The following is a 26,070-nucleotide window of genomic DNA, read 5'->3' on the forward strand; positions in this document are numbered from 1 at the left end:
CTCCCCCATTTATCTCACCACCCCCTCGCCTCACAGCCTCATTGCTGATGAAGGGCTTTTGCCCAAAATGTCGATTCTCCTGCTCCTCGGATGCTGCCTGACATGCTGTGCTTTTCCAGCACCACACTCTTGATTCTAATCTCCAGCGTTTGCAGTCCTCACTTTCACCTTTACTGTCAAGGGCACAGTAATTTGAAGAAGATACAAAACTGGGAAGTGTTGTGGACTGTTAAGAGATTAGTGATAGACTTCAAAAAGATGTATTGGAATCATGGAATTTGAACCTTGGATCAGTATCAGCTTTTGGAATCTAGTTAAAGATTAGGCCCAATGGTAGAGATGGATACCTCTGACCACAATAATGTTGATGTGAGTTGGGTTCCTCAGGAATGGACCTTGAGCGTTGACTTGCTATTCTTGCCTAATCCTCATATCCGTTTCAACAATATGAAACAAAACTTACTTACGCAGTGAGAATTCGGGATTCAGAATGCACAGCCCGAAAGTGCCTAGGAACAAGTATAGTATTAACCAACACACCAAAACGCTAGAAATGGATCAGAAAACTCAGCAGAGTGTCTAGATAATGGAGAGAATGTAGAGTTTGCTACCACAAAGAGTGTTGGAACCAATTTATACAGATACAGAACTTTCAAAACGGAATTTTCAATTTGTTTGAAGGATAAAGGTTTGCAAGGCTGCTGGGGGAGACCAGAGAGACCAGACATAACATAGGGCTGATTGGCCTCCTTTCTTACTGGAATTATCTATTATGCTATGATCACTAACATCCCTTATCTGTACTTCCATTAGTTTCTTAAAGTGATATGTCATGATGACAATCTGTAATTCTGCTCTGCATTAAAGAATGGTTCAACCATAATCTGCAAGTTTGCGATATCTGTACCTGTTGTACCTCACCCTCCTTTATTTCAGTGGGTATAGGTCCCATGAGCACTGGTTGTTATACTGAAGGATGTGACACTATTGAAGGTATCATCTTTAGTTGAGATGTTAAACCCAAACCTCCCTTCTTCCTTCTCAGGAGGATGCATATGTTGCCGTGGATCTATTTTGAGAAAGAGCAGAGAAGTCCTTCTTGAACTCCAGCCAATATTTATCCCTAAAGTGATGTCAGTATCTGAGCACAGTTTTTGGGAGCTTGCTGTTGTGTAAACTGACTGCAATGCGTCCTGCGTTACCACGGGAACTACATTTCATGAGATTCTGCATCAACTGTAAAGCAGCTTATAATATGAAAGGTGCTATATAAATGCAACTAAGAGAAAGTGAGGACTGCAGATGCTGGAGATCAGAATCAAAGAGTGGTACTGGAAAAGCACAGCCAGTCAGACAACATCCAAGGAGCAGGAGAGTCAACGTTTCGGGCATAAGCCCTTTATCAGGAATGAGAATGCTTTTCCAGCACCATACTTTTTGGTTATATAAATGCAAGGCTTTCTTAAATCAAGCTTTATAGATGACATCAGCAAAAGGACCAAAATGTCAGAAATGGATCATAAAACTAAACAGGGTGTACAACAGAAAATGGTCTGGATCATGCTGAAAGTGTGGAGTTTTTAATCAGAAAGAGTTGAAACGAATTGTAAAAATGCAGTGAAGGGGAGGTTAGATGAGTGCATAAGAGAAAAATGAATAAAAGGTTGCAGTGGCAAATTTAACGAAGAAAGATGGGAACACGTTTGAGTGGTGCAGAAACACTGGGTTTGGAAGAGTTTAGCCAAATGATCTGTTTAGGTATGACATATCTGATGTAATCCTTTGTCAAGGTGGTGCCCAAGATAAACTTTCATCTTGCCCCTCATCCACCTCCTTCGTCACCTTTTCAAAGAATTCAATAAGGTTTGTGAGGCACGACTTGCCCTTCACATATCTGATGTAATCCTTTGTCAAGGTGGTGCCCAAGATAAACTTTCATTACCAGCATTTCTGAATCCAAATTATTGTTACATTCAGCATCAAATTATTGTAAAACTCTAGTGCTGCCTTCCTGACGCTGTAAAATCGACACTTTGGTTATCAGGAATCATATTGTACTTGTTGTGTTACTGACAAGGGCCTGGAATAATAATCCAGGGTTCAAATCCCATCGTGTGTTTGAGAATTTGATAACATTTCAATATAGAAAACTGAATATTAAAAAGCTCAGCAGTAAAAGTGGCCACAAGGCTGAGAGTTTGTCATTTAAATGAACCCAACGTCTCCTTGAGGTAGAGAGGTAGGTTATCATTCCCCAGTCTGTTCTTTCCGTTACTGCTTTCTGAAGTGGTCTAACATGGCAGTCAGTTACATTAAACCCCTGACCCACAGTTTGTGAAGAATATTCACCAGCTTATCCTTAGGGTAACTAGAGGTGGTAGTAAATGCCAGGCAGGCCAGTGATGCCCACTTCCCCAAAATAAACAACAAAAGATTTACATTTCCTTTCAACTCCTTCAGTGCCTCGTTTATATTGTTTATAATTCAGCACAAGAAGTCTTGTGGCTCCAAGGGTTTTATCTGCATTTTGGTTGCAGGATAAATATTGACCAGAAGATCCAGAGAGAAACCCCTCACTCTCTTTCGAAAGGGTATCCTGAGGTCTCAGTTTAATGTCTCAGTTGAAAACGGTACCTCCAACAGCTCAGTACATCATCAGTAATGTGTGGCACTGTCAGCACAGATTTTAGTGTTCCAGTTAATGTCTTTGGGTGGGACTGTTTTTTAAAAAGTTCTTTCACAGGACATGGGAATCACTGGTATTTCATTTGCCTGTCCCTAATTACCCTGGAACTCAATGGCTCACTCAAACTTTTCAGAGGGCAGTTAAGAATTGCTGTGGGTCTGAAGTCAAACATAGGCCAGGTAAGGATGGCAGTTACCTTCCCTAAAGGATGTGAGTGAGCCATACAATGGTAAGAAATAAGCACAGCAATAGGATATTTAGCCCCTCAAGCCTGCTCCATCATTCAATAGAATCACACCTGATACGGAATTCCTCACATTCTCTTTCCCATGTTTTCACCGTAACCCTCGATTCCCTGACTGATCAAGAATCTATCTCTCTCAGCCTTAAATATGCACAAGGACTCTGCCCTACAACTCCCTTTGGCAGGGTGTTCCAAAGACTCACAGCCCTTTGAAAGAAGAAATTCCTCCTCTTCTCAGTCTTAAATTGTCACTCCCTTATCCTGAGTCTATACCCTCTAGTCCTAGACTCTCCCATGAGGGGAAACACCCTCTTAATTTTTATCCTGATTGGTTTTTAACATTAATTGATGATATTGTCACGTGAACCATTTCAGAGACTTGCTTCCAATTACTGATATGATTAATTGAATTAAAGTGCCCCCTGCTGCTATGCTGGGATTTGAACCCATAATCCCAGAGCATTATCTGGGGGCCTCTCAGGTGACTGATCTAGTGACGTTGCCACTACACGCCTCAGGCGACTGACTGTGTGGAGTTTGCACATTCTTCCCGTGTCTGCATGGATTTCCTCCGGGTGCTCCGGTTTCCTCCCACAGTCCAAAAATGTGCAGGTTAGGTGAATTGGCCATGCTAAATTGCCCGTAGTGTTAGGTGAAGGAGTAAAATGTAGGGGAATGGGTTTGGTGGGTTGCGCTTCGGAGGGTCGGTGTGGACTTGTTGGGCTGAAGGGCCTGTTTCCACACTGTAAGTAATCTAATTACTACCTTCCGTCGCGACGCTCTTAAAGCAATAACCTTTTGACAGAAGAGGCAAGAGTGTTGTTTGATGAGCCGTGTCTGTAGGGAGGAATTGGGAATTGACAGGAATCCTTAACAAGCCTCTCACTGCAGTGCTTCCAAAATGGAAGGATGTTGGGATAGAACTAATTGCTAACGCAGTTAAAACCAAAATACTGGACTAAACAAAACAAGAGATTATTGGCAAGGTCAAGTAGGTTAAAGCAGATTAAAGCCTTGGAACCTCCGAAGATCCCGAGAGTAATTTTGGTTATGATGGTGGGGTATTTGCAGGGTTGGGGACGAAGAAATTATGCAGGTCCAAGAAATTAAATGGCAGAGCTGTTTCGGGAGGAGTGGGGAATTGGTCAAGAAGGGAGTCAGAGCTAACCTGGCTAATTGCAAATTAATTCAACTTCGGTTACTGGGGAAATCTTGGATTCCTTATGTAAGGATGAAATCACTAAATAGGGAGGAATAATTCAAAGCAGCGAGCATAGATTTCCAAGAGGAAGACCAGGTTTGACATTTTAGGTGGTGGGGGGAATACATTGCATGGAGTCTGGAGATAAATTACAGCATCAGTCTCATAATTCGTTATGTAATAGGAGTTCATTATTTTTGATAAAGTTGTTAAGAGACTGGGTAAATAATTTTGCTTGGTTTCTTTCCCTGCTGAATTTTTCATTTCTGGTTCCTCTGCACTACAGATTGAGAGAGTGAAGGAATATTTGTAATTGAATCTCTACCCGTTTTAAAGGGGAGGTGGGTCAGAGACAAATAGAAAACAGTAAACTCTACTAGAATGGTTTAAAATCCAAAGGTTTGTGGTTGGTGCAGACTGATTATACTCAGAAACACTATCGTCCCTACACTCAGCTCCATGGAGATATGCTTCAGTATTAAGCTGTAAGTGTCGGGGACAGTAGTGATGGCACATCGGTGAAGCATTAAAACAGTATCAACAGTCAGAGCATTCCAGCATTAGTTTATCACCTGGCCATTTATTCTGCTGTCTCTGTCACTGGATTCAATTTTTTTTTAAATCTGGTAAAACAGAATTTGAATTCCATTTTGATTCTATTAAAGAGTGTTCATTTTTTCTTCTGAGAACCCTGCTGCACAAACTCGTTTCTATACCTGTTCATAGAATGAGATATATAGCTCATGTCACTTTCCCCTTACCCCATAAATGTTCCCTTTTCAAAAAAAACTAAACAATTTTCTTTCAGAAGTCATTATTGAACCTGTTTCTACTATTCTATCAGCCAGTACATTCCAAATGACAATGATGTACACTGCTTTAAAAAATAGTCCTCAATCTTCCTGGTTCTTTCACAATTTTGCTGTTTTAAAAACTGTCTTTTTGGTGGAAGTGATTCTCTCCATATTTACTCTATCAAACAGCAACACGCCAACCAAGCAAAATCTTTCAAAGCTCTTCGGAATTTTGAATACCTCTGGAAGTCCCTTCTAACCTCTTCTAATCTGAGTAGAATAACTCATCTTCCTTAATCTCTCAATATTGGAAAACATGGCAGCCAATTTGAGTAGGACCAAGCTTCCACAAACAACATTGTAATGATGATCGGCTAATCTCCTTTTCTCATACTGGTGTTAGTTGAGGGATAAATGTCAGTTATAATTGCTTCAGCAGAATGTAATGGGATCTTGTCAGTCAGCTTGGAGGCTAGACAGGGTCTGAAAGATGGCACCTACTGACACTGCAGCACTCCCCTCTACAGCACTATAGTGTCACTCCAGATTTCATGTTCATGTCTCTCTGGCTACATGTGTGCATTTGATTTATTGTTGGAGGATGAACTATTAATCTCAACAAGTGGTCAACAGGCTCAAGTAAGTAAAGAAGAAAGTCAGATTGACTTGGCAAGTTCAAGAACCATTGGCCATAAATCTAAGTCACCAATAAATCCCAACAGGGAATTGGGAAGTAACCTCTCCATCCAGAGGGTCCTTAGAATGTGGAAGTTGTTACTGCAGGGAATTGATATGGGTAAATAACATTAAACATTTATAGTGAAGCCAGGTAGTACTTCACAGAATCCCTACAGCAGGCCATTCAGCCCATCAAGTCCAGACTGACCCTCCAAAGAGCTTCCCATCTCTCCTACAGTCCCCTCATTCTATCCCAGTATTTCCCATGGCTAATCCCCTAGCCGGCCTGGACACTATGAGCAATTTAGCATGGCCAATACACCCTAACCTGTACACCTTTGGACAGTGGGATGAAACTGGAGTACCCAGAGGAAATCCACGCAGACACGGGGAGAATGTGCAAACCCCACACAGACCGTCATCCGAGAGTGGAATCAACCCCGGATCCTGGCGCTGTGAGGCAGCAGTGATAACCACTGAGCCACTGTGCCACCGATGGAGAAAGGGACAAAGGAATGTGCTGATAGAGTGTGATGAAGAAGGACGTTCAGGTGGAACATCACCTGAACTCTGATTATTGGGATGTTTGTTCGTTCCAGTAAATTCAATGCAATGGTACATGACTCCACAAGATTCTTTCACTCTTGCTGTGAAATACTGGGGTGTTGAAGCTATGCATCATCTTAAGCAGCTTTATTGTTTAACCACTGGGGCAATCTGTAGTAATGCAGCCTAACATTCATTTCATTGTGAAATTCCATCCAAAGGGCCATCTCTTCAATTTGGCCTTAGTGCCTTTGGATTACCAGAAGTACGCGGATCAAGAGGAAATCAAGGCATAATTATCAACTGTGTCGGTCTGCTATTTTTTCATGTCTAATATTTATCAGAAAACAGACTGTCTGGCTGTCCTTGTTTGTGGCAGTCTGTTCAGCCCAAATTAGCTCCAATACTCCTTACATCAGAAAGGAACCATAAGACAAAATTATTTTGATGCCACTAAGGCACTTGGCAGCTTCCTGAGATTCAGAGGCACTACATTAATGCAAGTCTTTTTTTCCTTTTTTTACAAATTCCACAAAATAAGGGAAATGTGGAAAATTTCAGTTTGTTTAGAACGAGCTCACAAGCCACTTGGCTGAGATTATACTCCCTGTCCTCACCCATCTAACCAAACTATGAAACTATTCTACTGTGATTGGCAGCACAGTTCAAGCAGGGCACCACATAAACAACAGTCACCAATAGGGTGGACAAGAGGCATGAACCATGCCATGCTGAGGCTGTAAAAAGATGCCCGAACTCGGGCACTAACTTACTTAGAAAATATACCAATTCCTGCTGGGCCAACATTCTGGCACTCCCCCCAAATAGGACAGTGAGCACCTTCATCACACAGACAGCAATGCTTCAGGAAGATGGCTCACATTTTCAAGACTGAGCAATAAGTAACAAAATCCAGCCTTGCAGCAATCAGGAAAATAAATCCTTTATAAATGAGGTGAGTTTGACTTACGCAGATCTGTTCTGAGTGCCAGCTGTATGGTCAGCAAATGCATGGTTCAGTACTATTTGAGGCAGTCCATGTCCAAATGTAACAAAAGCCTGCACAATATCCAGGTTTAGGCAAAATGACAAATGGCAATGAACATTTGTGCCATACAAATGTCAGAAATGACTGCATCCAACAAGAGCGAATCTCATCACCAACCTTGATATTCAATAGTGTAACCACCACTACTCTCGCACTGTCAACACCCTAGTTTACGATTAACCAGAAACTGTTATTCAATAGCGTAACCATCACTAATCACCCACTGTCGACACCCTAGCATTATGATTAACCAGGAACCGATATTGAATAATGTAACCATCACCAGTCGCCCACTGTTGATGCCCTAAGCATTACGATGAACCAGGAACTGAATTGGACTAGCGACATAAATACAAGGGCTGCAAAAGAAGGCCAGATGCAATACTTATTGGAATACTTCAGCAAGTAACTCACCTCCTGACTTCCCAAAGCCTGTTGACCATTGACAAGGCACAAGTCATGAGTATAATGGAATACTTCCCACTTGCTTGGACTGGTGCAGCTTCAATAACTCTCAAGAATCTTGACATCATTCAGGATAAAGCAACCCATCTGACTGAGACCACGTGTACAAACTGCCACTCCCTCCATCACCAAGGTTTAGTAGGAGTTTGTACCATCTACAAAGTACTCAATAGAAATTCATCACAGTTCCTTAAGAACAAGGGAAGCAAATTCATGAAAAACTACCATCTGCAAGTTCTCCTGTAAACCGCACACCAACTTGGAAATGTACCATCATTCCTACATTGTTGCTGAGTCAAAATCCTGGAATTCCCTCCATAATGGCATTGTGGGTCAACCTACAGCAAATGGACTACAGCATTTCAAAGAGGTAGCTCACCACCACGTTTTTAAAAGCAACTTGAGATGGACAAGAACTACTGGCCCAGGCAATGACGCCCACATCCCATGAGCGAATAACAAAAAAACCGTTCTGCTGTCTTAACATCCCTAAATCTTCCCAGGCTTGGCTCGGTAATGTTTTACTCAGGTTTGATGGTTTAATTCAGCTGAGGTCATTTGGCAACTTTTGCATGATCTCTGCAGGCATTTTGAGCTGCCAGAATAATACAATGCCTTCACAATAAACCCAGGAGAAAAGCAATTCGTCGAAAATTAAAACTTATCAATGAAATGTTTGCAACAAGCCCCCTCAATTTATATGTGGATTTAAATTGTTTTCAAGTCAGTTCTGTACGAATGAATCTGAATTCAAGTCAGTTCTCACAGACGATGGTGCAATGAGATCATTATTGCACTGCACAACATGGAGGTGTATGAGACAGGCAAGGCAGCCTCCAATCTCTCCATTACTTTCCACCAGTGTGTGCGTACATGTGTGATGTTTGCACATGTACGAGACCACAGATACAATGCAGGTCCATACAATCCAGTTGGAATAGCATGTACAATATCTCTTGCTCCAAACCTGTTCCTTCCTGTGGCCTCCTCCATCTCTGATCCTTTAGGTTTCTTTCCTTCTGGCTTTGATCTCTCTCTCTCTCTCTTTCTCTCTCTCTCTAACTCTCTCTCTTTCTTTCTCTCTCTCTCTCTGCCATTTCCCACATATTTACCAGCTCTGTGTCTGGCTCAATAATTGTTTTCAAGCTTATTTTATTAGAGTTTTGTTGACCGAACAGCTAATTTAGCTGAGTTTAGTTAAATACAGTATGTGCATGTGTGTTTACATGTGTTTATGTTCAGTGTTGTAAATACATTCAATCCTCTATTTAATAAGATAGAGACAGGTTATTGTGGTACAGTGCTATTGCCCGTAGCCCTGAGCTGGGAAGCCTGGACTTAAGTCCCACCAGCTCATGACATTACTGAACAGTTTGATTAACATCTAGAAGCCGGTTCTGGCCCATTGTCAAGGGGGTAGCCAACATTCTGTAGATACTGTGTAGTGATGACTGAGGTGCCCTGCAATTTGGGTCTCAGACCCCACTATACTCATGTAAATTAGCTCCCAGCACCTGTCACCCAAACTGAGAGTCACCTCTTCGGTTTTCTTCGCTATACCATCAGACCCAACAAAAACATTTATATTGCAAAAGAAGGCTAAACTTTGGCCCTCTGGTCTTCGAATGAACAGGAAAATACCCCCAAAACTAAATCTCTGGTTTGCTCCAGCTAATGCAATCCAATGGTCTGGTTTCTATCCTGGAATACTAGCAATGCTATCACTTACCTCACCCATTAATGCTAGGGACACTCAGATCTGAAACAGTGACCGCTAGGATTCAAAATGGGAATACTGAGATCATCCACTTCAGACCAACGAAAGACAAGCCAGATTATCTTTTTATAAGTGACAAGAATCTGAGAATTATGAATGAGGGGGTAGATTTAAGATTTGATGGATGAATCAGAAACTGTTAAGGAGGTTCAAAGAAAATTTAAAAAGCTAATGGCAAATTATCTGTAATCAAGAACTGTGGCATATAAAGGTTTAGAAGTTATGTAACAGTTAATATAAACACTCTAGTTGGTTCCCAATTTGACAAATATTCTGGGTACTGCAACTGAGGAAGGGTATTTTGGCTTTGGAAGGGGGTGTATTATAATTCTATCAGCAAGCTGCTGGAGATATTAGAGTTTTAAAATGATGACAGTTTGAGTAGACTAGGGTCATGTTGCTTTGAATATAGAAGATTCTGAGATGTTTCAACTAAATTTTGTAAGGTAGCTAAGTGGCTTTGATAAAGCAGAAAGACAAAAACTATTTTGACCGATGGGATTATCCAGAACAAATTGGAAAAACTTTAAAGTAAGATCCAGGCTGTTTGGGGTGATATCAGGAAGCACCTTTTCCCACAAAGTCGAGTGAACTTCCTATGTCAAAAAACTGACGCGTTGCAGACCAACTTAAAATTTCAGGACAGAGATTTGTAGATTATTGTTCCATAATGCTGTTCAGGGTTACAGAACCAAGGCAAATAAATGACAATTAAAAATCAGATCATTCACATTCTTATTGAGTGCCATAACAGATTCAAGGAGCTGAATGATCGACTCATGTGCCTGTATTTCTAACTAATACCAGGTTTCAACTGATTACCTGAGCAAGGGGGAATTTATTTAGCTGAAGCTAAACTGCTAAACTGCTTCGCAAAAAAATTGGCAGCTGATGGAAACAGTTGTTATGAATGCACACGTGCTACAGCAATTGAGACAACAACAAATGTATGGTTAAGCATGGAAATCCAAAATTTGTTATCCATGTTGCTGTGGTCGGCTGTTAGGTTTGCGTATGTGACATCTTGCTGTTACCATTGAAATCACATCAAGTGGCATGAATTGCTATATTTGGACACTACATGCAAACTAAACTAACTGAAAATTAAATCTTGACCATTTCAGCCCATGTGCCCTTTTGATGATGTGGTAATTGCTAATTACTGCCAGTCAATCTTTCTGATACTGAAAATTAATATTGTAATATAGAGGCTTATTCTTTCTGGTTTACCACATTGAAAATTTTAAAAATCAATTTGTTTATTTTCTTTCTTTCTTTCTCATTATTTTGACTTTGGCCCTTGGTCCGACCTCCTTTCCTTCTCAATGTCTCTATCTGGTTCTAAGTTAGCTGCAAAATTCCAATTCTGGTCTCTTGTGTGTCCCTATTTGTAACTACACTAGTGTTAGTGGCTATGCCTTTAACTGCAAGGGCCCTAACCTCTAGAATTACATCTCTAAATCTGTCCTCCTGTCTCCTCACTCTTTTTAAAAGCTCTTTAAAAGCAACAGTTTTGAGCAAGTTTTTAGTCACCAGTCCAATATCTCTTGTGAAGCACCTTGAGGATTCTTAACTAAGTTATAGGTGCTATTTAAATGTAGATTGCTGTTCTGTGAAGTGCACATGCTCAAACTCCTGTACTTTTCTATTAAGTGTAACGTCTCCAATGCGTATTGCACATATGTTTGCCCAGGCCCAACTCATGAGATCCCCTATCTACAGTACAATCCTATTCCACAACTCACTATTGTCCAGTGTGTATCCTGAGGGAATTGGTGGCATAGAGGTAATTTCACTGGGCTACTAATCCACAGCTCCAGGCTAATGTTCTGGAGAACAAATACAGAAAATGCTGGGGGAAAAAAGAGTTAACATTTCCGAACTAGTCTGACTTCTCTTCCGAATCAATCACCTAGAAGAGTCATACCAGACTCAAAACATTAATTCTGTTTCTCTCTCTGCAGATGCTGCCAGAACTGCTGAGTTTCTCTAGCATTTTCTGAGTTTGTTTCAGATTTCCAACATATGCAGTATTTTGCTTTTACTTTCATGTTTTGGGGGCATGGGTTCAAATTGCACTGCGGAGGGTGGAGAAATTTGAATTCTATACAGAAATAAATGCGGAATAAAAGTTGATGACTACGTAACCATTGTCAACTGTCATAAATGCTCATTTGTTTTACTAATGTTCTTTAGGGACCGATACCTGCCATTATTACCAATTCTGGCCTACATATGGTTCAAGATCCATGGCAATGCTATTGACTCTTAATTGATGGGAAACGGTGCTGCCTTCATTATTGGGTTAAACAGGCAATGAATACCTTTGTAAGGATCCAGTATGGGTCCCTGTCTCAAATTTGTATCTATTCTATGGATGTCTGTTCCCAGAACACATCCACTTCTTTCTCATTATTGTCTTCTGTGCATTCTGTCTATATCAATGTCCCAGTGCACGTAATTTCTCAATCATTTCATTCTCTATTACACCTTGACTCCAATATCACTCCATTTCTCATTGTCTTGTATAATTTGCTGTACCGCATGCATATATTTCAAGCCTTCTGTTCACTATCTCCTAAACAATGGTGACTTCGATGGCCTGCTCCTACTGTATGTGGGCATCTGCAGGAGCAAAACCACTTTTAGAAGCAGAGGGTGCTCCAAGAATGGCACCAGATCAAAAATAATGTGGATTATAAATTATTGCAACTCCTTAGGAATTTTACACCCACCCGATCAGTTCTGCAAGATTTCTTTAAATTGTTTATCAATGGAAAGCTATAATAGGGAGATTTTAGATATGGGCCAAATGCTGGTAAATGGGACTAGATTAATTTAAGATGTCTGGTTGATATGGACGAGTTGGACCAAAGGGTCTGTTTCCATGATGTACATCTCTACCACTAGATTAGATTCCCTACAGTATGGAAACTGACTATTTGGCCCAACAAGTCCACACCGACCCTCTGAAGAGTATCCCACCCAGACCCATTCCTCTACCCTATACTTACCCCTGATTAATGCACCCAACACTATGGGCAATTTAGCACGGCCAATTCACCTAATCTGCACATCTTCTGACTGGAGCACCTGGAGGAAACCCACGCGGACATGGGAAGAACGTGCAAACACCACACAGACAGTCACCCGAGGCAGGAATCAAAGCAGGGGCCCTGGTGCTGTGAGGCAGCAGTGCTAACCACTGAGCCACTGTGTCACTCTTTAATAGTTAAATGGAAAAATGATGAAAAATTACAGCATTTCACCCTTGCCTTAGCAAAGAAACATTAAATTCAATATTGTTAAATTCACTGTAGGCATTTCCCAGTATACCCTGCATTTTCCAGTCCGTAAATTTTCCAAGTAGCTCTTAAAAAGTTCCATGAGAGCCAGGATATGAATGATGTGTGCTATAATGCGTGGTGAGTGGAACTGGGACATACAGGCAACTTTGGACCTGAGCTTCCTTAACCTCTCCACTGCTGGGCGTGAGGGATAAGGTGGTTTTCTTGGATCAGGTCTAGGTGAAGATGTGAAGGAAGGCATTAGAGACATTGTAGAAGACATTTACAAGAACAGTTCCAGGGATGTGGAACTTCATTTATGAAAATAGATTTGAGATGTTAGAACTGTTTTCCTTCGAGTATAGCAGCGTGATAGATCTAATGGAGGTGTTCAAGATCCTAAAAGGTTTGAACAGAGTAGTTAAGGAGGTGGGAAAAAACAATTCTAACTTGTAAAAGGATCATGAACAAGAGGGCACAGATGGCAAAAGAAGCAATAGTGGCACAAGAAGTGTTTTGCATGTAGTGAGAGCTTAGGATCTAGAATGTACTATCTTGCAGAGGTGGGTTCAACTTTCTAAAGATCGTCAGACTACTAGTTAGAAATGAAAAATGAGCTGGTTTATGGGGAGAATTGGATGAAATGAGATGTACATTTGGAGAGCTGGTGTTAATTTGTTAGTCTAAGTGGTTTCCTTCTAGACGGAAATATTTATGTGATTCTGTTGTAAACTCAATGATAAATATTTGGTTTATCACGCCAGCTTCAGGATGGCAGGAAGCAGATTAGATGGAGCTGTGGCATTTAGCAAATCCATCATTCGTCCACTTCCCATTCCAATTTTGGTAATGGCCTTCAGGCTATTGGTAGATTGGGGACAAAGTGGTTCGGGAGTTAACAGTCTGTGGCCCAGTGGAGACAGTCACTATTTAGTGTGATATAAAGGATTCAAGGGAGCAAGGTTTAATCCTGATCCAGACGCTTGAGTAATTGAGGATGTTGTAATCAGCCTTGGTGGCCTGAGCTTTGAAAGGGATAGTTGCTTGAAAGGATGAGGAAGATATCAGTCAGGGCTCCTTTTCCTGAGTGCTTCTCAGAATCCCAATTTGAATGGGGAATGTTAGAGGGGATTCAGTCGGGATATCCTGCTCGGTCCTCTTGTACCATTGAGCTCATTCTCTGAACAGATGTATAGATAGAAAATTGATTTAGCAAAAATAAAATCGTAATCCAACTATAGAGAGTCTCTTCAGGGGGTGTAGGTTGGGGGGTGTGGGGTAGGTCAAAAAAGTAGATGTGAGGTCATGAGAGCTGCATGGTGAGACAGTGGTTAACACTGCTGCCTCACAGTGCTAGGGACTCAGGGTTGATTCCACCCTTGGGTGAGTGCCTGTCTGTCGTGTACACATTTGCCATCGGGTGCTCCAGTTTCCTCCCACAGTCCAAAGATGTGCAAGTTAGGTGGACTGGTCATGGGAAATGCAGGGTTACAAGGTTATGATAGAGGGTTAGTCTAGATGGGATACATTTTGGAAGGTCACTGTGGACCAGATGGGCTGAATGGCCTGCTTCCATGCTGTAGGGATTCTGTGATTCCAATTGTCTACTTCAGCTCCCAGCTTATTTTTTTATGTTCATAAAATTAAAAAACATAACCATTGAAAATGACATTGGCACAGAGGGAGATTGGAGAAATTAAGTCTGTTTTTTCTTGGAGAAGAGCAAGTTGAGACAAAATTCAATAAATCTCTTCAAACTCATCAGGATTCTGGACAGAGTAGATCAAGAAAACTGGTGGGAAGATCGAGAATGAGAGGACATTGATTGTAGGTAATTGGCAAAAGAAATAAAGGAGACAGGAGAAGGACTATTTGCACATGACGAGTGATTAGGATCTGGAATGTATTGCCTGAGTGTACAATGGAGGTAGGATTAATCAAGGTTTTCAAGAGGGACTTGAATCAAAAATATTCTTTCTTTAAAAAGAAAGAATATACAGATTTATGGGAAATGAAGTAAAAAGTAAAATCACCATTGTCTTACCAGACCACAGGCTGTTCTCTCATTTGAGAGAGACAGACGACTGGAGGTGGTTTAATCTTAGGTTGAGAAGGTACCTTCATGGTAACTTTAGCTGGTGCAGGAATTTAGCTTGTGGTGTTGGTATCACTCTGCATTGCCATCCAAGCTCATTGTTTGGGAATCCGGTATGGACATGATGGGCTGAATGGCCTGCTTCTACATTGTGATTCTTGTAAGATAATTACACAGATCACAAAGTTAAAATTCAGAACATAAGTTAGTGTGTTCCAGAAACAGAATCCACTGCTAGAATGGATTGTGGAAGCAAATTCACAGGGGCTCAGTTTTTATTGAGTTAAAATCTCAGCCACAATAACTTTCAGAAGGCAAGTGGACAAATAGTTGATTGGGGGAAAAAAAACAATTATTGTGCTGTGTGAACAAGTCCGCATGATGGGACTAATGAAATTGCTCTTTCAAAGGGCTTGCACAGAGACAATGGATCAAATGGACTTCCTGTGTGCTGCAGAATTGCATAAAATGGATGACTCATTGCTGTGGTACAGTGCTACGCATCCCATCAATGCTCAAAACTAAAGACTGTAAGTAGAAGGCAGAACCCAACAAATCCCGTCAGGAATTCAGGGGAAACAACTTTTCCGAGCGAATGATGAGAAGGTGGCTCTCACTTCCGCAGGGAATGGTCAAACTGATTCTAATTGGTGTTGAAATCCTGGAACCCCCTCTCAACAGCGCTTTGGGTGGTTCTACACCAGATGGACAGCAGCAGTTCAAGAGGACACCAATCTTCACCAATGTAATTAGGAATGTTCACCAAATACTGGTCCTTCCAGTTATCCCCACACCCAGTGAAAAGGTTTTTTAAAAAACGTGGAGACTAACGAAAAAGAGGAAATTTAATATATACTGGTAGCATGAGATGAAATATAGGTTAGGAGATGAGGAGCAAGGGAGACAGTGGTATCAGTTTCTATGCTGGAAACCCCAGGACGTTCTGTTTTGGAAGCACTGCAAGGGGAAGCAATATATATAGAATTATACAGACATACAGCATGGTAGCAGACCCTTCAGTCCAACCAGTCCATGCTGACCATGTTCACAAACTAAACCAGCCCCACCTGCCTGAACTTGGCCCATATCCCTCTAATCCATGTACTTATTCAAATATCTTTACAGATTGCAGCTGTAACCACATCCATCACTTCCTCTGGCAGTTCAAACCATCCTTTCAGAAAATGCCCTCTGCATTCAAAGCTTGGAAACTTTTCCAGCCAACTGTGACATATCAAGTTGAGGAAGAGATTAGTTTTCAAAGGAGAAGCGAAACACCACCACCAACAACAAAGTAATTTGGGGGAAGAGGCTGGATGGATAAGGGAGGCATAAACTGTTCCTGATCCTAAAAGAAACAAGAAACACGGAACATCGATTTAAGGTGATGTGCACAGGAAGCAGGGGGTGATGTGAAGGAGAAAGAACTTTCTCAAACCAGAAGGTCTGAAATGTACTGCCTCCTGGCGATTTCAATTGAGGCATTCAAAAGGGCATTGTGAAATTATTTGGATAGAAATCGTGTACCTGGGTATGGGGGAAAGCAGGAGATTGACACAAAGTAATGATACACTTGAACGAGAGGTCCGAATGGCGCCATAACAATTCCTGTGATTTTGATTTTAGGGAAAAGAACGCGCCCTTCTTTAAAGTACTTCCTTTCCCGGGAGGACTGTTGATAATTAAAAAAAATAATGATTAGTTACAGATCTGAGCGCACTCAATGGAAGCGAAGAGTTCTCGTGTCAAACTTGTAAAGTTTCTGAGTTCACCCCTGGTACCCAGCCTTGCGGCGTGATGCCAGGAGACTGGAGCGGTGGCGTCAGCTGAATTCCCTGAATTTTATCCAAGGGGGTCGAGGAACTTTCGCTTCAGGGATGAAACCTGCCCCCTCTCCCTCCCGTTCACCTTCGCTGTCCCTATATTTTCCGAAAGACAGGAGGGTGGAGTGTCAGTAAAGTTTCCTGACCGTGCTTATAGCCAGCGTAGTTCCTGCCTGGGGCGTCTCATCCTCATAACAGACAGAAGCAGTGACTGTAGCTTTCCAACGCCAGGCCGACGTTACTCAACGAATTTCGTTGCTGGCTCCCGGTGAGAGCAAGTCCTCGCAACAGCTCTGTCCGGGTGGGAATTTGAAAGGAACAAACCTTACGCAAGAATCAGGATGTAATTATTTCCCTGCTCTCTCTCCTTCAAACACTGCTCCCCTCCAACACTTTCTTAACTGCCTCGCCTCCAGTCCCCTCCATCTCTCCCCCATTTCTTCCATCGCTCTAACCATCTCGTTCCCATCCCTTTCCTGCTGTTTCGTTTGTTAACATGTTCCCTACAACTGACCAGTGATTTCGCACGTCTCATCGAAACCCACCATTGAACATCAGCTTCCAGTAACTTGATGCCTGATTGCTGAACTCGTTTTACGCAAATTTGTCCAGAACCCGACTTCAATTTGAATTTAGAAAGCTTTTGGCTGCAGTCTTAATTTTAAGAATGGGATGCGAATCTGTTGCATCGAATTATCAGTGTTATCTGGACATGTGCCATTTTACCTGGTCACTGGGAATCAGACGTGTAAAGGGCGAATGTCTATAATTAATAGTTGGAGTAAGCAATGTTGCTGGATACGTGTTGCTAAAATAATACCTGGTGTCAATTATAAAGGAGTTTTACCTCCTCTTTATTTGTCCCCACCTTTTCCAGTTACCTCTCAAAATGTGCCAACACTTACATCCCTATCGTTGTCGCGTCTACAGAGCGATGGTATCGAGCGATGTTGAGAGATCAGAGGGGCATTACAATGTTGTTGGAAAAATAACTTTTTGGGAATTCGATAGATTGAGAGACAGAGAGTCAATGTTGCTGCCCAGGTGAACATAAGGACTTGTTCAATGACTATGGGATCTTACACGAACACAGCACGTACTCTTTGGCATCACCAAATCCACTCCTGGCCCAGATCACCTGGTCATTGACCCACTGATACAATCGAGTGCAAGTCCACAGTCAGTTACACCAACGTAGTCACACACGCCATACAGATGCACTTATTCGCAATAATTCTAAAAAAAAGTAAACACATTAACACACACACACACAAACATGCACACATACGATCAAGAACGCAAAACTATCCAAACACTAATCTGAGGTCCCTTCGCTCACACATAAACACACTGACAACTCTCAGTTCACCAATACACGCGTAGTGTCCGACCAGAATACTTGGGTTAAATGAAACAGCTGGACTAACACGCGTCAAGAGCATTGAAAACCCAAACACTCATGTCCACATCCCAAGCAGCAACATTGCAAAGCCAAAACTAGCACGAAAACACTCATCAGCACACAATACAAAAAAAGCAGACAAGAGTAGATAAAGCCCAGCACATTGTAAAGTTCACACTTGTACACGGTGATGCACCAGAACACACCAAAACACTAGTGCACCGTGCAGAGTAACCCGCCCACAGCAATAGTGCCCAATGACATACACAAAGGCAGAGACCTTGGCAGAAGCTGGTAAGAGTGGAGCACCAGATAAACTGGAGATCCCAAAACAACTCACAGCACAGCACCGAGCCCTACAAGGACACACACTTGTAGCACACACGTTAATACAGACCTCACACCACCAACATGTCAGTGACACACAAATCCCCCACACACAATGGGCTGGTGCAATCACTAATACTTGTTCAACAAAAACAACAGCTCGCAGAAAAAAAACGCCTCTGTTCCTAAAATCAGTACAACACCACCCACCCACCACCACCCCCTTCTTCGATGGTCAGTGGGGAAACCATTCCCGCGCCATTTTATTCCCTTCCTATACAGACATCAATCTTCTCTTGTAAGTTGAGAATGCAAAACAAGGCAGGGAGACAGAGGGGCACAGATAAGGAGCAACAGAAGTACAGACACAGACACAGCCCTCAAGTGAGAATTGGAAAGGCCAGGGCGAAATAACGACAGAACGTCGGCTGAACTGCTGGGAGACAGTTAGCGACAGTCAGAGGAAAGGTACATGGACACAGGCAGGGGTGGGTATGGAGAGACTTGACGTGATGTGGAGATGGGAAAATGCTTACAGAGCGAGCGAGAGTAGGTTAGGATTCTGACTGAGAATCTTTTTAATTATTCTCGAATTAAAGCAAATACCAAGAAACTGAAGGATTCAGTTTTTAAAAATACAAAGTCTTGTGCATGTTTGGCCTTTAAACAAATCAATGGGATTCATTTATGTGTCTTCTGCTTAAAGGTGATTTTTAAAGATCAGTTTTTAAGTTAACAGTGTGACGCAGGAGCAAGTTATACTGTTTGATGTAGGCTATATACTGCGCACACATTCTGATATGAGATTGGAATGCGTTCCAACTAAACTTGGACTAATTTGAAAAACAGGATCTATGGACTGAATATCTGTGTTAGGTTTGCTGCAATAAACAGTACACGTGTACCTAAGCTGCGTAGATTTGATTTGAAACAGCTTGGAGGAAGAAAATTACATATTTTACAAACTTCATATGCTCTGAAAACGGAGCAATTAAGGCTACATTGGGGCCATGAAGGATTCCAAATCGTTCTCCATTGCAAAATAGATATAAAGTATGTTTTAATTTAAAAAAAAGAAATATAAATCTTAGAAGACACTGCAACCATAAGCGAATGTGTAGTGGATTCACTAAGAAGGTTGCTTCATTTAAGTTTTGCTCTCCGCTTTGACGCACAGGGGACAAGACTGGTTATTCAGTAGTTATCTGTCCAATGAGTGCGTGCAGGCCTTTGAGAAATTTATAATGGTTTAAATGTCAGGTTTTGTGGGTTTTTTTAAATGTCTTGCTCTGATGAAAACATTCTGCGATGAAACGAGTGAAGGATTCATTTTGTTGAGCTCAATTTGGGTATCTACATCTCGCAATTGGAACAGCGCGTACAAGAATGCTTGTGTGTGTCTGTGTTACTGTGTGTGTTTGTGTTACTGTGTGTGCCTGTGTTACTGTGTGTGCCTGTGTTACTGTGTGTGTATCTGTGTTACTGTGTGTGTGTCTGTGTTACTGTGTGTGTGTCTGTGTTACTGTATGTGTTTATGTGACAGAGAGTTTGTCTTTGTGTGTGTGTGCTTTTGTGTGCGTGAGAGAACATGTCTTTATGTGTACGAGAGTGTCTCTGCCTATGTGTACGCGAAAGTGTATGTCTGCCTGTGTGTCTGTTTGCGCTTCATGTGTGAGAGATACTGTAGGTGCCTGTGTTTAAGTGTGTGTCATAGGGAGAAAGTGTGTGTGTGTCTGTGTGTATGTCTGGTTCTGTGCGTGAGTCTGCAGAAAGAGAGAGAGATTACATATTTCTGAGCAAAAATGTGGTTTTCAGACAAATATTCAAACTGCTTTCAGATGGGAGCTAGCTAGCGTCTTTGGATACCTGATTACAATCAAGTGAATCGTCGTCCCAATTGTGATCACACAATAAATAAATCTTTACACCCGCCTGACTGCTCATTGAGTTATTTTGCAGTCTATTTTGCTGCTGTCCAGTTTAGTGAGTGTTAAATAGATAGGCAGACGCGCTGACCGACAGCTGCCTTATGTTGTATGCTGTTCCTGACAACTTGAAGGGGCGTAAGGAGGATGATAGGGAGTGGTGGGAGGGAGGTTAAACTGTAGGGGAGAAGAGAGTGCAGTCAATTTCAAACATTTCCTAAATTTAAAAAAAATAAGTTGCTTGCTAAACAGCAATTAGACAGGCGAATGTAGGATTTTTGTTTGAGGAGAGGGGAGGTTGTTGGTGAGATGCCATGGTTCTCCAGCTGTTTATTTCTCTTCAATTGCCTTTAGCACATCCTCTCCTGTCCACAGTTTAGTCCCTGCTAAGATCAACTCAATCTGCGTGGAGTCTAAATAGAAGTCAGCGTATGATCTTATCAGGGAGGGAGCTATTTTGTTTTAAACAAGGTGTTGTTTTTGGAGGAGGGGGGGGCTTCACAGGTTATTAGAGACCAAGTCACATATATTTCCCCCTCCCCCCCCCCCCCCCCAAATTCATCAAACCCTCTCCCCCCAACCCATGTCTAAACTGAATGATTTTGGAGATATTCTATTTGAATTCATTCATGAGATGACAGAGGAGCGGGTGAGAGCCCGGAGCCGGGAGAGGGGAAGGGGGGAGGAGGTAGTGGTGGAGGAGGAAGAGGGGATAGTCTCCAGCGATGTCAGTGCCCACCCTCAAACGCTTTTTGTGGTAAGGGCTTTCTGACCAGATTTGGGCAGAAACAGAAAGCCCAGACCGCAAAAAGATTCGAGGGGGACGGGTTGGTCTGTCTCTTCCTTCGGTGGTCTGGTGGCTTGCACCTTCTCCATGGTTCCATCCTCTGAGCCTCCTCCGGTATTAGCTCTGAAGGAGCCTTCTTTTTTTCCAACCACTCAGGACCTCCCTCGATCTCCCCGCTCTTCACCAAGGGAGGGGTTGGACATGGAGGTGGGGGGGAGGGGGGGGGGATACTTGGGACCCTGTTCCTCGCCAGATCTCCACCCATCCCCTGATTCAGATGGAGGAAGCGCATCTGTTCAGCTCGCCCTGCCCTGCGGAGAGCTACATTTCGCCTCAGAGTTCTCCTTCCCCCACCCCCCTTCTCTTTCTCTCCCTCCCTCTCGCTGCTCCGCTCACTCTCGCAGTCTGGTCGACTCTACGTAAAAAAAGACTCTAACCTCCAACCTGAGCCAGTGAATAAATAGCAAAGCGTGCGCATGGGCAGACGCATCCCCGGCGTCAGAGCACGTTGGTTTGTCAGCCTATCGCCTGCGCCCCTGTGCGAAGCTCGGCCTCCCACATTCACTCTTTGCAAACCTCAGCCTTCAGAAACAGGCACCCTTTGCAAACCCTCACGCCGCTTCCCACCTCTCACATCTCAACCAACCACATCCCCCAACTTCTGCCAAAGTGTCTCTTAAAGTTTTCCTCAGCCTTCACCTCCTTAAACAAAATCTCTACCTCCTTTCTGAACCCCTGTCAGTCCCTGTTCCTAATACCGACCATCAATTCTTCTTTTGCGCTGATGTCACCTGCTCCCACCTCTGAGTGCTGGTCCTTTATAGTGGTAACTTGCATAGTCATTCTTCCCAAAGTCTAGTCTTCTGTCGTCCTTAACGTGACTTTCGACTTTCAACGCCTCCTAATCTAGAAAGTGATTTTCCTGTTTATTTATCTGTTTTGCACCATTCTTGCCAATCTTCCAATGCTCCCACCTTCACCCCTTCCGCGCTCCAGCATCTCATAACCTTTTTTTCACCCCACTCCCACACTGTTCCCAAATCCAAACCAAGTCCATTTTTATCCCTGAGGCTTTTTCACCCACCCACCCCCTTTAATGAGAATGGTTTGCCCTACCTCCCCAGCCAAGTCTCTCACTCTCACTTCTTCCAAACGATGATATTCCTCTCCTCACTCCCTTCTGCTTTCTCTTTGAGGTACAACCACTTGAATGGAATATTGGGTCCAATTCTGATCACCCATACTTAACGGGATAGAGAGGAAGACGTTCAAGTTTTCCAGAGAGAACAAAAAGAGGGGGGAGGGGGTTCACTCAAGTATTGAAGAAATTGGGTTTATTTTTATTCCTGACAGCAGGAAGATTATGGTGGGATTTAATGGAGGTGTTAAAAAAGTAATAGACTTTGGAAATAGGGACAAGTTGTTCCTACTGCTGAAGTGACGATAATCAGAGGAGACAGATTTGAGATAATTGCCGAAAACGTGCTAAAAAAAACCCATTCTTTTCCGGCTCACTGCAAAGGGTGTTGTGATTGATTGGCTGGAAGGGTGGTGAAAGTGGGTTCAAATTTGACTTTCAAGAGGGAATCGAGGGAAGACTTGACAAGGAATAACTTGCGGAGAAAGAGTGTAGAATGGGCTGGAGGAAGGGGATTGAGCCAATTAGACAGTTGCGAGCTGGCTGAGTTGAGTTTTATTTTGTGTGATCCTCTGCGCTTCAGTTTCTACACAACAACCTGCCCAAGTTACGTCATTAACCTCAACTTCAAACAAGCCCCATTCAGTCGTCACTCCCCTCTGAGTATTTCAGATGCCTCCCTCTGGTTGAAATCCCACAGAAAGAACAATCGTGGCTCCCAGTTGCTGACCCTTTGGATGCTGGTTTTGACAATTGAATTCCTGTAAACAGAACCTTGTGGTGCAGTGGTAATGTCCCAACCGCGGAGAGAGGAGGCCCAGGTTCAAGCCCCTACCTGCTCCAGAGATGTGTCATAACGCCTCTGATCAGGCTGATTATATAAAATAATTGTGAATTGTCCTGCACTTCGACATTTGCGAGAAGGATAATGTTTACAAACTAATTGAGAATTCCGTTGGCTGAGCTGTGGCCATTCTCCAGCATTTATTCCCTGAAAGAATTCTTTACTCAGCTATTTCCCCATCCACTCCCCCACCCCCACCCCTCTCCACCACCCAACTGACTACAGAATAACACAAAAGTAGATATGTGATGTTTACCTTCAGTCCGCCTACAGCCACCCGATATTTACAAGTGACTATAGTTCCTTCCTTCGTGTGGGGGTGGTAGGATGTCCCCTTTAACCGGCTCCTCCGCAAACAACAACCGCATGGAAATATGGGAGCCAAGGACAGTGGGGGAGGATTCCTGCATTTGGGTAGCTACCTTTCCCCAAAGGGAACTGAAAATTCAGGAGCAGGACATTGGGAAAATTCTGGAATCAAAGTAAAATATGTCTATCTAATTCCTGCTCCCCAAACACAAGTTGTGGAATTCCGAATGTGCTCCCATTGAGTTGGCCGCCAGCCTAGCCTGGTCTTGTTGCTATGGGAAGACCAATGTCTCGCCATTGGGAACAGAGTACTTAAGAATGGAGGCATGGACATATTCAAGATTGCTACAGAAACTGATGGATAAACACACGTGTGTCTGGGCGAAGCTTCTCTTCCAAGTAAATCAATGCACTCCTGACAAATATCACCATCCAAATGCAGACTGAGTGGTTTCTATTCCTTGCTTTGAGTCTCTTCACCCAACTACCCCTCACGCCGATGATCCACTGCCTCCCCCCAACCCCTCAACTGCAGCCCCCCCCTCACCGAGAATTGATTTGGTCGCTGAGCCTCAGGGACCCATTGAACCGCAGAGAGCATCTCACCTGAGGCTGGCACGCACCGCACTTAGACAGAACCCCACTCGCAGCACTGGACACAGAGGTGGTGTATTCATTTTCGACACGAGGGCTTTTCCCACATCTCTGTGAGATACGTGTCAGCACTGAAGGTTGCAAGTATCTAACGTGGCTGCACCACAGGTTGAAGACAGAACGGTTCTTGCGCTAAAACGGACTGTAGGATGCGTTAAGTTCCCATCTGCGTTCATAGTAACGGTGACGACTAACTGATTTACTTCTAACAGCTGGAGACTATTCTACCCTCTCTCAACTCGCTACCGCCCCCAAACCCTCCGCCACTCACTCCTCGACCCTCACCTCCACTCTCCGCGCTCCAGTGGGGGTCAAACTGACGGGCAGGGATGTCAATCTCCACCCTACTGCTTTGCACAGAGCGGTGAGTGCAGCTTTTGGGAGTATAAAGCAAAAAAGATTGTTGCGAAAGAGTACTGCTCAGAATCACGCCCCCTCCCTCCCAAGAAAAAAAAAACAAGTAAACAAACCTAATGTGCTATTGGTGTCTGTAACACACCAGAGTGTGATATTGACATAAAAACATGGGGCTATTTTGAAGGCTTTTGGAAATGTAATGGTCTTCCAACCCTTCGCTCCGAAGTCTGTACTACACCAATAAAAGATTAGAAATGCAATATTTTCAAAAATTCTTGCAAGTCTCCCTTCCCTGAGCACTGCTGAAGCTCAGCTTAACCCAAAGATTAGTCGGTTCCTTTTTTTTTTATTTTTGAATTACTGACCATCCCTGAATCAGTTCAATACAGGCTCCTGAACAAGCGGAGAATATGCAGAGGATTTCGCAAGCGCCGACAGTTCCCCCCACCCCCAGCTTGTTTCAAATAGGTCAGTGCTGAAGCTGGCCAAAATCGGAAACCAAAACAAGATCAAATGGACAGCTTACGCGGAGGGAGGGTGGGCGACCGAGTGAGGTTGGGGTGAGGAGGGTGCGGTATTTGAAGAGAATATAAACTCCTGCCCAGCCAGTGCTCTGTTTGGCCGGCGTTAGTCTGAGAAACCGCGCAGTATCGTCGGTATTTACCGGTTAGAATGCGTTGGCTTCGCAGGCGGCGCCTACTCCCCGTCCGCGGAGTCTGTCTCGCTCTCGGCGGTATTAGTAAATAAGTCGGTGCTTAACCTTGCCGAAGTGGGCAACTATCAACATCATCCCTAGTCCTTAACTTTCTCCGAGCCTGTTGCCTCAGATATGACAATCTGGACTAACTCGCGCTCGAGAGCATTGGCATTGGGAGAGAGAGAGAGAGAGAGAGAAAAAATAAATAAACCAGATGACAGGGCTAAAAATAAAACCAGTACCTTGTTGTTGCTATCCGCTGGAGGTCGGCTTTTCTTTTGGCTGGGAGTGAGTGGGATTTCACCGTTAACAGGCAGAGTACCGACAGATACACAGAGCCAACAGCCCCGTGCCTGACAGACTAATTGCAAGCAGTGAGCCGCTCTACAGACACATACACACACACACAGACGGGCACACACACACACGCACACACACAGGCACACATACACACACAGGCACACACACATACACACACATATACACACACACAGACACACACACACACACACACAGACACACACAGACACACACACACACACACAGCATAGCAACCCCTCCCCCTCCACTCGCTACTCCATTTCACAGTCACGATTTCAGTGGGAACCTCCATCTCTGTGTTCATGACGCATCCCCGGGGCAGTCACGACTAACACTCAGTACTCGACATCAATCAGCTTATTTTTAATTCCTTTTTTTTAAACAGAGAAGGGGCCGGAACATCTCAGTCCCAAAGTACTTGAGAGGGCAAGTTCTCTACACACTGTAGATTTCAGCACCGCGGACAGCTCCCGCTGACTGGATCTCCTCTTAATATCTCTGTGGGGCGGTTCAACACTCAAATCTCACGAGGTCTTTTGCCATACCCTATGGATGTCAGTTCATCTTTTTTTTAGACTGGCATTTTTTCTCTCTCTCTCTCTTTTCTCCTGACCAGTTCTTGGAGAGACGCCTCAATGTTGGCATCTCCCAGCTCCCCGCAAGCA

The 26,070-nt window shown here is 43.3% G+C and overlaps 1 long non-coding RNA gene across 1 annotated transcript in view; it reads right to left on the reverse strand.

Annotated features, from left to right (window-relative positions):
- LOC122542192 overlaps window positions 1-25,540 on the reverse strand; it is a 58,971-nt gene extending 33,431 nt beyond the window's left edge. Inside the window, exon 1 of the long non-coding RNA XR_006309754.1 lies at window positions 25,327-25,540. This is a non-coding gene — a long non-coding RNA (uncharacterized LOC122542192). The remainder of the gene's footprint in view (window positions 1-25,326) is intronic.
- Between the last annotated feature and the right edge of the window lie 530 nt (window positions 25,541-26,070).

The sequence above is a fragment of the Chiloscyllium plagiosum genome, chromosome 39 (genome assembly GCF_004010195.1).
Source record: "Chiloscyllium plagiosum isolate BGI_BamShark_2017 chromosome 39, ASM401019v2, whole genome shotgun sequence".
Classification (NCBI taxonomy): domain Eukaryota; kingdom Metazoa; phylum Chordata; class Chondrichthyes; order Orectolobiformes; family Hemiscylliidae; genus Chiloscyllium; species Chiloscyllium plagiosum.